The following is a 12,396-nucleotide window of genomic DNA, read 5'->3' on the forward strand; positions in this document are numbered from 1 at the left end:
TGGTTTCCACATTTCCTATACTATTCTTAACCCCCCCTGACTATTTTATACCTACCAAATATGCTTCTTATTGCCTGTACACCTTTTCCCCCATTCTTCCCCCTCCCCATTGATAACCTTCCATGTGATCTCCATTTCTGTGATTCTGTACCTGTTGTAGTTATTTGTTTAGTTTTTGTTTTTTGGTTCAGTTATTGATAGTTGTGAGTTTTGTTGCCATTTTAATGTTCATAGTTCTGATTTTCTTCTTTCTCTTAGATAAGTCCCTTTAACATTTCATATAATAAGGGATTGGTGATGATGAACTCCTTTAACTTGACCTTATCTGGGAAGCACTTTATCTGCCCTTCCATTTCAAATGATATTTTCTAGATAGAGTAATCTTGGATGTAGGTCCCTGCCTTTCATGATTTTGAGTATTTCTTTCCAGCCCTTTCTTGCCTATAAAGTTTCTTTTGAGAAATCAGCTGATAGTCTTATGGGAACTCCTTTGCAGGTAACTCTCTCCTTTTCTCTTGCTGCTTTTAAGAGTCTCTCCTCTTTCATCTTGGGTAATGTAATTATGATGTGCTTTGGTGTGTGCTTTCTTGGGTCCAACTTTTTTTGGGACTCTCTGAGCTTCCTGAACTTCCTGGAAGTCTATTTCCTTTGCCAGATTAGGAAAGTTCTCTGTCTTTATGTTTTCAAATAAGTTTTCAATTTCTTGCTCTCCCTCTTCTCCTTCTGACACCCCCCTATGATTGGATATTGGAACACTTAAAGTTGTCCCATAGGTTCCTAAGCCTCTCCTCATTCTTTTGAATTCTTGTTTCTTCATTCTGTTCTGGTTGAATGCTCATTTCTTCCTTCTGCTCCAAGTCATTGATTTGAGTCCTGGTTTCCTTCTCCTCACTGTTGTTTTCCTGTATATTTTCCTTTATTTCATCTTACATAGCCTTCACTTTTTCTTCTATTTGTGACCTTACACAACCATTTCTGTGAGCATCCTGATTACCAGTGTTTGAACTCTGTATCTAATAGGTTGTCTATCTCTTTGTCACTCAGTTCTATTTTTGAAGCTTTAATATATTCTTTCATTTGGGCCGTATTTCTTTGTTTCCACCCGCCTGTTACATTATAAGGGGTGGTGCCTTAGGTATTTGCCAGGGCAGGGCAACCCAAGTTGCTGTGTTGTGTCATCATTGTGTCTAGGGGAGGGGTCATAGAGGAACAATGCCTGCTTGCTTGGCTTTCAGCTGGCTTTCAGTCACTCCCCTTTTTACTCACAAGCAAATTGGGCCCTTCTGGTGCTGATTCCTTGGTGGGTGGGTTTGCGTGCATTCTAAAACTCCATGGGTCTCTCCAACCAACTCTTCTGTGAGGGTGGGACTTTCTCCCACCACTGCAACCCTCACAGGTCTTTAGTCAGAAGTTTTGAGGCTTTATTTTCCCCTGCGCTGGAACCCTGGGTTGCTTGGCCCAATTGTACCTCCCAGTTTATCCACCTGTAAATGTGGGAGTACTCCGTCAGCCAGCTGTGGCCTTGAGCGCTCTGGTGTGCCAGCTGCTGCCTCACCTGCCTAGTCCTCCAGCCGCCACCTTGCCACGTGTCCTTTCCATCCAGGATGCCTGTTTCCGCCCCCTCCTACTGGTCTGAATGAATGTTTCTTCTTTAATTCCTTGGTTGTCGGACTTTCATACAGTTTGATTTTCTGGCAGTTCTGACTATTTTTTGGTTTTAAACTCATTGCTGTCCTTCTTTTGGTTGTGCAAGAAGGCAAAGTCTATCTTCCTATACCCCCATTCTATTTTTTAAAATACACTTTGTATTTATGTTCTTATACCTAAGCATATAACATGACTTTTTAAATTTCAAGGAGCATTTTTTTCATAAGAGTTAATCAGTCAAAATTAAATTTTTGATGTGATCAGAAGAAATCAATAGTATATTGTACCCAGATTAACCAATACATCCAAGATCTGGAATAAAAAAAACTATCTTTCTGGATGTCAACTACATACAGGCTGTCAATAACAGGAATCCAAGATGGAGAGAAAAACCACAGTGTGTATGTCATGGTCTAAGACAAATTAAAGCCAAGTTAAATTGAAGATTTTATTGGATGTAATTGTTGTCTTTATATCTTAATGAAAAACAATAATACCTATCCCAAATTTAATATTAAGACCAAATATTTAATTTCAGAGTTCTTATACAATTCATAAATGTTCATAAATGTCCAAAGGCCCCAACTTCTTGATTGAATTACAAACTGCTAGGCAATTTTGAGAATATGTACTAATCTATATATGTTTATTTTTACTGAGTTCACATGTTATTTTATTGATCCTTTCTGCCTAAGTAATATTCACCTCATATGTCTATAACTTGTTTTCATTAGACATTTCAAGAATTATCTATAATATTTTTGCATAAGAATAAAAACATTTGCATTAAGCATGCTAGGTTCAAAGCACAAATATCTAGCAAGGAATATATAACTGCAAAGCCCAAATGATAAGGACCTTGAAACATGGTGAAGGAAACACGAGTAGAGAGGGGGAGAAGGGGTGACTTGTGGAAGTCTAATCTTAGTTTTGTGATTTCCAAGTAGAAATTATTATACACTATCTTATCTCCAAGGAACTAAAGATATTATTAATTGTAACTTAAATAGTAGTCAATTCTGATTTCAACTTATATAATGTTTTAGGGCAATAGTAACGCAGATCCCTACGAGACTCCTTCTCTCTAGAAATTCCCCTCAAACACCAAGTTTCAAGGAGCTCCTAGACTCCATGAAGGTCATCCATGAATTCCTGGTTAGTAACTCTTGGCCTAAGGGGAGGAGGAGAAAGAGCTCTTTCAATCCTGATGTGCATCACCTCTAGGACGTTTCTACAGGTTGTGATTAGTTGAAGCCAGGAGTAAACAAAGTATATAGAAAAATACCCGGGTTAAGTATGTGGCTAGAGACACACAGGCTCCTTTAAAGGCCTCTGACTCTGACTTACCTAGTCCTTTATAATGTCTTTAAAAAAAAAGTCCATAGAGCCTTGTGAGCAATGAGGTAGAGAAGCAGAGCAGAGAAATGAGTTACTATTTACTGAGTACCTTCTGTGGCTTCCGGCATCCTGCTAAATAAATGCTTCTCAAATTTGATTATGGGTATGCCCAGGGAGGTGGAGCAGTATAATGAGTATGCAAAGACACAAAATAAATAATAAAGACACGGTTGTCTATTTGGTGGGGCAGTTGTCCTTGTGGCTGAGTAATTTAAACTCTTATTTGTACATGTATTCATTTCTCCAATAATTGTTTACTGAATGTTACAGAAGAAATAAAACAGATACTGTTCTTGGCCTCGTGGAACTTCCAGTTTAGTGAAACAAACAAGACTATATTGAGGAGCAGAATGCAAAATCTGTAGGTATTTTTAGGGTGAAACCTGAGAGCTCACTGACAGGTCTCATGTGTGGCAGACTGCTTCAGGCAGTGTCCCAGCACCCTGAGTACCAGATCACTCACTCTAACGTGAGATCACCTACGTGGAAGAATTTGAAAAGCACCACTAACTGTCCATCTTTTAATCCTGACTACAGGAGTAAATACTGATACTTCCAATTCACTAGAGAAAAAAGGGAGATTTAAGAAATTGGGAAACTTACCCCAAATCACACAGCTGCTGGGATCTGAATAAGGCTGTACCATTCCAAAGTCTACATATTTTTAACCACTAAATTACATTACCTCTAGGTGGTTCCCATTTTATGTTTCCTCTTGAAATCTGGGCTCATTCAGGATTTTGCAGGCTAGTTTAAGCTTCTCCTTTGGAAGGAGACAGGTTTGGCTTGATTTGCATTCTAAATATTTCACAGTGGTAAGGGAAAGCTATTATTATACCCATTTTATGGTGCGGAAGCTGAGCCACTTGCCAGCTGAGGTATCTGGCTGGGTTAAAAACAGAATCCGGGTCGTCAGTTTCTCATTCCATTTGACTAACTCCAAGCCTAAGTACTGGTACTGTCCAAGGGCTTTTCTGCACACAGAATTCACACTGGCTGAGAAAGAGTGAGACAAACTTTGCTAAGAGAAAATAATATTATGCTAAGTGAAATAAGCCAGTCAGAGAAAGATAAATACCATATGATCTCACTCATATGTGGAATCTATGAACAAACTGAACTCACAAGCAAAATAGAGACAGATTCATAGACAGAGAGGAAGTTGACAGCTCTGGGGTGGGAAAGCTTAGGGGGTAGATGGATGGGTCAGAAAAGACTCATGGACATGGACAACGGTGTGTGTGGTGACTGTGAGGGGGAGGGGTGAGTGGAGATGGAAGAGGGTACAAGGGGGATAAATGGTAATGGAAAAAAGAGAAATTTTAAAAAAGTAGAAAATAAGTAATCATAATAACTACAGAAATTGGTTACTTTTAGCATTGTGAATAGAAAAGGGAGAGCTTATTCATCACGAATGAATCAGAAAATTAGAATGTGTCACTGCATTGATGACAGAACTGAGGAATTCAGATGAACTGAAGTTCAACACTTATCCTCCCATCTGAAGAGGGTAAATCGAGTGACAACAGAACAGAGATGGCCTCTTAGACATGCCTTTAATCTTTTCAATCTTCTCTTTTCAACTACTCTCTCTACAAGTTAGGTGGGTTTATATCTTTGTTTTCTATGGGTAGAGATAACATTTTAATATCCTTTTAATGTTCTAGAAGTATTATGTTAATTAATTCTTATGTGGGAGTCATTCCAAATGGTAGGATGAAGATTTTACCTTATTGACTTTCCTAATACCTTTCTGGCTCCCAGTGTTTTCAAAGGATGAAGCACTATTGGATTTTTAGATTCATACATCTCTCAGAACAAGTGCCAGCTTCATAGGTTCCTATCAATTGATATTCCATCTTTGCTCTGGATACACGACTTCCTTTATCTCACAGATTCAAGAAATTTTACGCTAGATTTAATGACATTTCATGCAACCAGGATTTGGAGGCTTTTAATTCTCTATTTTCTATCTTGCAAAGGTTTATAAGTTAAAGTCAGATGGAAGGGTTATTCAGACGTGCATACAGAGAGTGTGCAATCGCCCACGAGGTACTTTAGGGTCTCTATAGGCAAGTTTCTTGAAGTATTTGCATTCCTTTTGGTCAGTCTTAGGAAGACTATAAATGTTACAAGTAGTTTTTCATAGTTTTTTCTCGGGGTCTGCTTTTTAAGACCATCCTCCATTTTTTGAATCCATCTTGAGGAGAACAATAAGGGAATCAACAGTGATGCCTTACCTTTTTCTTAATAAGCTGTGATAACTCCGAAGGATGTCATCCTTCAGAAAGTTAAATGATGAAATAATGATCAATGAAAAGAGGCTATTCAAGAAGTAAAGTCCAATAATTCAGTTTGGGACTGCTTCCCAGCCTGAGACATTGCTGAGATACAACTTGCCATGAAACCTCACCCCATACAAACCCTCCTGAGTCTTCCTGATTCTTACAGGTGTTGGGCCTGATAGATTACAATGAAGAAAAAGCAGAAGTGTTGAGAGGGGTGGCAGTGACAAAATCTGTTTATTACATTTAGGAGGATTTCTTATAGCTCCTAAAATAGACCAAACTCTATGGCATGATGCAATTCTGATCCCAAACAACTTTTCCTTCTGTACTGCAAACACTTGAAGTTGTAGTTTTATGGATTCCAAATGGATTGGAATATCAGGACCTTTTGTACAGTACATTGATATCCTTGACAGGTCTGGCATTGCTATCATATGGGCCAATGAATTGGAGACACTTGTTCACAGTGGTGCTCACAACCTACCATTAATGACATCTGGTACAAAAAAGGTGGTGCCTATGATCAGGCAAACTCATCCTGAGACTCCTTGGTGTGCAAACACAGACAGTAACATGTCAGTAGGACAAAGGGATTCAGAATAAATACAGGCTCGGCAGGAGAAAGAAAGATCCAGAACAGTGTGAACAGAACGCTCTTTTTACTTGAATTTTTCACTCAAATGCCCCCCCCACCTTTTTAAAATACAAAGAGAAAAATCATGACACAAAGTTTATATTAAAAGATATAAATTAAGCAGGTACTTACACCTGACATTCTGTTAGATACTAAACCAAGAGGCCCTGTGGGCACAGTCTGCGTGTTAAAGACTTGGAAAGATCTTGCCATAATATAGATTGAAAAATGTTACTTTTGTCCTTGTCATCACCAACTATTTGCTTAAGAGCATCCAAGATCTTTCACAATCTGGCCCCAATCCACCTCTCTCAATTTTTTTTTGTTTTGTTTTCTCACCACTGTTTCCTTACATTCTGTGACAGGCTATTTGCTCCTCTCTGAACACGCCTAGGATGGCTTTGACTCAGCCTTTGCTCACAGTTCACACTGGCATCTCCCGAGCCTAGCATAGTATCTTAAACACAGCGTGACGCTTCATTTGTTGAATAAACGCTGTCCATCTATTTTAGGAGACAAAGATGATAGAGAAAAGTTGCTGTATCAGTGAATAAATAGCACCGGAGAGAGGTCAAGGAAAAGTTAATTTTAGTGAGTTTTAGGAGTGGGGGCAAGATGAGCTTTAAGATTAAGAAAACTGATGCTCTTTATTCTTGGGTCTAGCCAATGCTATGAGTCAGTTACTTTTTTGGGAACAAATTTCAACCTCAAGGTTAAATGAACACAAATGCTCTGCCCATCAGCATATAATGAAAAAGCTGCGGCTATTTCCACATCGGCACAGTAAAATTAAAATATGCAGTGCCTTTCTTAGAGGGATCGCATATGACAAGACTTTTTAAAATAGTCCCCTCTGCCACTCTTGTACAGCAAGAGTTATAAAAACAAAAGTAAATGTTTAAAAACTAGGATAATTTCATTTAGGAAAGACAGAGCTGAGGTGTATCTTCACAGTTTTCTGACTATAAGAAGAGTTGTTATAAAGAAGATAATGACTGGTATTTTTGTCCTAGAGCAAAACAGTATTGAACTGTCCAGAGTGAAGAACTACGTTAAGACTTAAAGATGAACAACCTAAATGTACAAGTGTTAAATAACCAAATAGATTGCTAAGAGCAGTTAAGAAATTTCTATCTTTACATCTATTTAAACATAGGAAAGATCCTCATTTATTTTGGTCAGAATAAATGCAGCTTTGCCTCCACACTCAGGAGGATGAATTCAATCACTTTTTTCATGTTGTTTAGTTTTATATGATTACAAAATTCCGTAACATGTTGACTCTAAAAGTTGTACAGAATCACAACACAGTTGAATAAAATATATTTACAGTTTGAAAAGTATACAGAGAATCTGTAAGTTACTAAATTCAAAATAGTATTAAAAAGGGCTTCGTTTCAATTTGGGAATTACAATTCAATTTGCCAAGTGTATATGACACAAAGAGAATTGAGGAAAAATGCTTTGAATCTACCACAGTTTTTAACATAATAATTAGCTAAAGTAAAACATTCTAACAATTAAGTCTTTCCTGTTTGAGACATTTAACCAAATAGTTCATAAACCTGGTATAAATATGCATATAAACTAAATCTCCAATTAAAAAAAACAACAGGAAAAAAGGCCAGAAAATAATATAAAAACTCACTATTATTATTCCCAGGACTATCTTCAAAGACATCAGTAGAACCAGGGAATGAGTCCTTTTACGTGACCACAATGGGTTCCGTGTGATTAGGAATGTAAATTTAACGACCAGGAAAAGCTCTAACAGGAGAGGCAAGTTACTGGCTTTCTTGTCTTTACCTTGCAGCTTTGGAGCTCAGCAGAAGTGTCCATTACATACAGCGCACAGGGTTAGATGAACAGTTCCAATGACCTTGTCTGAACCAAATTCATTTAAAGCAGTTTGCCACATATCTTAAATAGAAGATGAGTCCATTCTATCTGTGGCCCAGGTTTGGACTGGATCACTGAACTATTGCCCAACTCTTATAAGCAAAGCACTAACATGTACCAATCAACAGGCAGCCCATAGCTGAGGCATCAGAAAGGTCAAATACACACACATAAGAAATTGGCAGTACATTATAGAAGAGAGGTATTTCTAAAGATGGACTTTGGCTGTTAAAGCCTTTAAGTGTTATTTAACCTTTGTTAGAAAAAAAATCAGTCCCAGTGTAACTTGTAAAGATCCAGTTAAAAAAAGAAATTGAGAGAGAGAAATGTAGTTTTATTTTGCAACCCATTAATTTCATAAGAACATGAATAAAAGAGATAAACTATGCCAATTTCTTCATAGCTGACTTGTTATAGGATACTGTTCTAGTCTTCACTAATAACTGCTTGAGATTGGTTATTACAATGAGCAGGAGTTGGGAGGATAGAGGTCTAAGACCTTCCAAAAGAAACATTTTGTTTAGTATCACCACAGAAAATAAAGGCAACATTGTACTAACTGACAACCTAACCAGGGCAGTGGTTGGTGCATGTAACCATTGCTTTGCTGTTTCAAATGTTAGGAATGGACTGAACAGCAAAGGTATCAGACTAACTAGCAACTTGAATTTTGAAAAGCTTTGGTACAATACACTGATAATGTAGGTTGTCAGAATTCACAAAACTTACTCTTGGCTTCCCTCCCTCCATCCCTTCTCATTTCCACATCCAGGCCACTCTCAGCTCTCTATCCTCCCAACCCCAGCTTGCTCTCAGTTATCTGAAAATTTATTAATTTAATTGCTTGATACTTTCTCTCAGGGGAATTTGCATTTTTCATTAACTATCTCTCCTCTACAGTCCAAATTCAGGCTTTTCCACAGGCGATGAGGTCTGACGGCGGCATGTGAGGATCTGTGTGTGTGTGTGTGTGTGTGTGTGTGTGATGGTGCTGGATTCTGCTCTGGGCTCTTTCCGTTTTTCAGTTTTACTGTCAAGGAGGTCACCTGCTTCCTTATCTCAAGAAGCCAATGTTTAACTGCAAATGAAGACAGGCATATACATGCATACAACATATATATTTTTTCTTTCAAAAGTGATAAACATTTAGGGACTTTCTATCCATACACACTATGAAGTGTTGTTCCTACTGATGTCAGAGTAAGTTAGGCAGAAACATAAATACATTGAAACTTTACTAACATATTCTTTATTAGTGGTTTCCTCATGGTTCATCTCCATTGCTTCCTAGCTCTTTGTTAGCATTCAGGCAAGAAGACTTTTTCACAGTATCTTTCTGCCCTAGAAAACTCTGCCTGTGAAATTTGAGTATAAATACCTGAATTCTCCCATTCACCTATCAGTGCTTTAGGAATTGAGGATGTTTTCTGTCTGCTCTTTCACCTCCCACTTCATGAAAGGATTAGCTTGTAAACAACCTAGCGGGAATCCTTCAGGGCAAACCATGGCCAGCTGATCTCAGCAGGTAGGGTACCTGAGGCAGTCTCCAAATACAATTATGAAAATGGGAAGGATTCCCTCTTACTTTCAGAAAGAAATTATGTTGTTTTCAAGATGAAACCTAAAAAATAGGCACATCAAAAGAAACTGAGCAAGATACGATTTTAATAAGAGTCCCCAGAGGTAAATTTCAAAAACTGCCTGATTTGCCAGGGCTTTCTGAAGCCTCGGATTCACTTTCAGTGTCTGCACCAGACACTCCGAGGGAAGTCCACTGGACTCTGACCAGTGAAGCCCAAAGTACTCACTTTCTTGTCCCCAAAGGCAATCCATTTGTGCCCCAGAGTCTGAGGGTTCGTAGCTTCCTTTTCATTTTCTAAGTCTGCACGCACATGCATGGTTTCTCCTGCATGGTTTGGTCCTGAGGAAGTGACCCACCCACAATACCACAGAGCTAATTAACCCCATATCGAGCATTTTTCCCCTCATTTCACACATCCACTTAGTGCTTTAAATGACCCAGCAGTGCATGATCAGATGACTTTTTTTCCCTTCTCAGTGAGGAATTCATGGTGGTAGGAGACTTGGGGTGTAGCTGTTCTAATTCAAACCAGTGTTGTGGCCCTAAAACATTACCAAAAATCATTTTATCAGAGGGTGGAAATGTTAAAAAATATTTAAAGTAAACTCTTTCATGTTATTCACCCAACTTATTGATGTTTCTATTTTAAATAACAAGTAATCCATAATAAATACTGAGGTAGAGAAGTCTGATCTTTATCCAAAATTTTTTTTTAAATCCTATTTTATTGGAAAAAAATTAAAAAGACTTCCAGTCTCCTTCCCTATCTTTAAGAGTTTCAAGAGACGGTTCCAAAGAGAAGAATAACATAACTCATCTTTTTTCCATTTCAAGGAAAGGAATAGGCACATGGTTTTCCAGATTTTTTTTTTTTTTTTTTGGCCAAAGTGAGTGCCTTGAAAACTCTAAGATGATCGCTGTTTTCTAACTTTTCGAAAAGGAAAAAAAAAAGTGAACATGATGATGGAGGGTGATTTAATGGAATCAGCTTGTCAACATGATGAAACCAAAAAAGCTTTAACAGAACATGTCCACATGCTAAAATAAAAAATCTTTAACATAATGTATATTGTGTAGAGTGGTTTTTGTCATGGCAAAAGAAAGGAATATCATTAATTTAGACACTAAGTGTGAGATTCTGCTAAAAACCTCCATGGATAAATCACAGAAGTACATCCTGGCCAGACAAATGGAGCCAGACAATTTCTAGTTCTTTTAGGAGCTATTGAAAGAGCCATGAGATTTTAAGTCTCCCATCTCTGGTACATGAGAAGAAACATTCTGGGCTAGTTCCCTCAGTTACACTTGTACGTCATGGCTTCAGAGTGTTAGAGTTACACATAAGTGGACAGGAAAATGACCTCTCCTCAGTGTCCCATTTAGGCCAGCTGTCAGATCTCTCCCATTCTCAAAAGTATGTGTGGCAAATTTGCCCATTTTGTTTTGTTTAAAAAACTGTTTTAAAATCCTTTAAAATCCTCATCTGAGGATCTCTTTATTAATTTTTAGAGAAAGAAGAGAGTGAGTGAATGAGAGTGACAGAAAAACATGGATCAGTTGCCTCCCATATGTGCCCCGATGGGGCACTGAACCTGCACCCTAGGTATGTGCCCTACTTGGGGATGGAGTGTGCAACATTTTGGAGATGCTCCAACCAGCTGAACCACTGGGCCAGGGCAAAATTGCCCATTTTGGTAGGATGTGGTCACAGAATGTGCAAGTCTTGTCCGAACTTTCAACCTTGCTTTCCTCTGAGGAGTGATTTAAGCTTCTCAAAGGCATGGCTGCCAACTGGGAGTATAAGGTGGGTAAAACTGGCCCAACAGGCAAAAGACAGGGTACAGTGAGGCACAGTTTGATTTTATTTACACTGGTCAGAATTTTACATTTGACATACAGCCTAATTCCAGCACATACACCTTTGCCTCCAGCCTTTTGCTGGAGCTGCCTCATCTGGTCATCCTATAATAGGGTTGTTATGATTTCAAAGACGCTTCCCTGCCGACCAGACTTTTTCAGGCTCCTTGATGCTTGGGATTCCAAGTTTTACCATGGTCTATAAGGCCCAACCTCTTACTACTTCTCTGATTTTATTTCCTATCGCTTTCATGAAAAATTGTTCCAACTGGCAACCGAATATGGTAACCTAAGAGGGTGGACAGAAATTGGAATGTAAATGGGGATTAAAAGGGATAAATCAATAAAAATTACTGACTGCACCCTTGTTAAAACTCAACACTTTCATTGGAGAGATAACTGTATTTATAACTGAACTTAACAGTATTTCTGAACTTTCCTTGAGAATTAGTCTAGATAAGGGAGAATATGCAAAGCATTGCCCAGATGGAGGTTGTATTTATTCATTAATTTAACAGATTTTAAAAATTTTATTATTAATTACTGTGCTAATTTAGATGCTGTTCTTGTTCTTGAGGATCTTCCACTCTAATGTATGTTTTAGAGAGTTTTTGTGTCTCCATGATCACTGACAGGTTGTTAGCCCACTTAGGTAAGTTACAATAAACATAACAACCTGCCCATAACAGCTTCTTATTCCATTCATTCTTTTCAATTGCCCTGTGAGATCCATTAAGCCCTCATGAATGACCTGACCCTTTGTGGCCTATATTATCAACTCAGGTAATTTTTACTTAGCTAGGGAACCCTTTCTCCACTCCCAACTACAATTTTTTTCTCAAATAGTCAAGAAAATATTATAAAGGTCATTCTAGAACTACTTAAGTATTTGAAATAGGTCCTTACGATCTTATTTGAAAGCAGTATTTTCTCCTTCTTATGTTTATTTTTGAAACAATTAATGGGGCCTTGGGCCCTAGAAAGCATATCTTGAGCTACAGGCAAATCACGAATCAATGTTCTCATAGACACAGCCCTCATTACTCTTTGGGATAGAACAGTTCAGCACCCCACAGAGGATCATAACCTCA

At 38.1% G+C, this 12,396-nt stretch overlaps 1 protein-coding gene across 7 annotated transcripts in view; it reads right to left on the reverse strand.

Annotated features, from left to right (window-relative positions):
• The window catches only part of ZBTB20 (zinc finger and BTB domain containing 20), a 798,652-nt gene that overhangs the window by 195,991 nt on the left and 590,265 nt on the right, over nucleotides 1-12,396 (reverse strand). The window contains exon 1 of one of the 7 annotated variants that reach the window (XM_045852103.1): nucleotides 7,774-7,836. The exons of 5 other annotated variants lie outside the window; for them this stretch is intronic. The gene's annotated coding sequence lies outside the window, so the exon portion shown is untranslated. Of the gene's footprint in view, nucleotides 1-7,615; nucleotides 7,736-7,773; nucleotides 7,837-12,396 lie in introns of those variants that run through there. One more of the 7 variants, XM_045852101.1, reaches the window with a different exon arrangement.

Source organism: Phyllostomus hastatus, unplaced genomic scaffold, assembly GCF_019186645.2.
Source record: "Phyllostomus hastatus isolate PE091 unplaced genomic scaffold, TTU_PhHast_1.1 phas_contig_86, whole genome shotgun sequence".
In the NCBI taxonomy this organism is placed as follows: domain Eukaryota; kingdom Metazoa; phylum Chordata; class Mammalia; order Chiroptera; family Phyllostomidae; genus Phyllostomus; species Phyllostomus hastatus.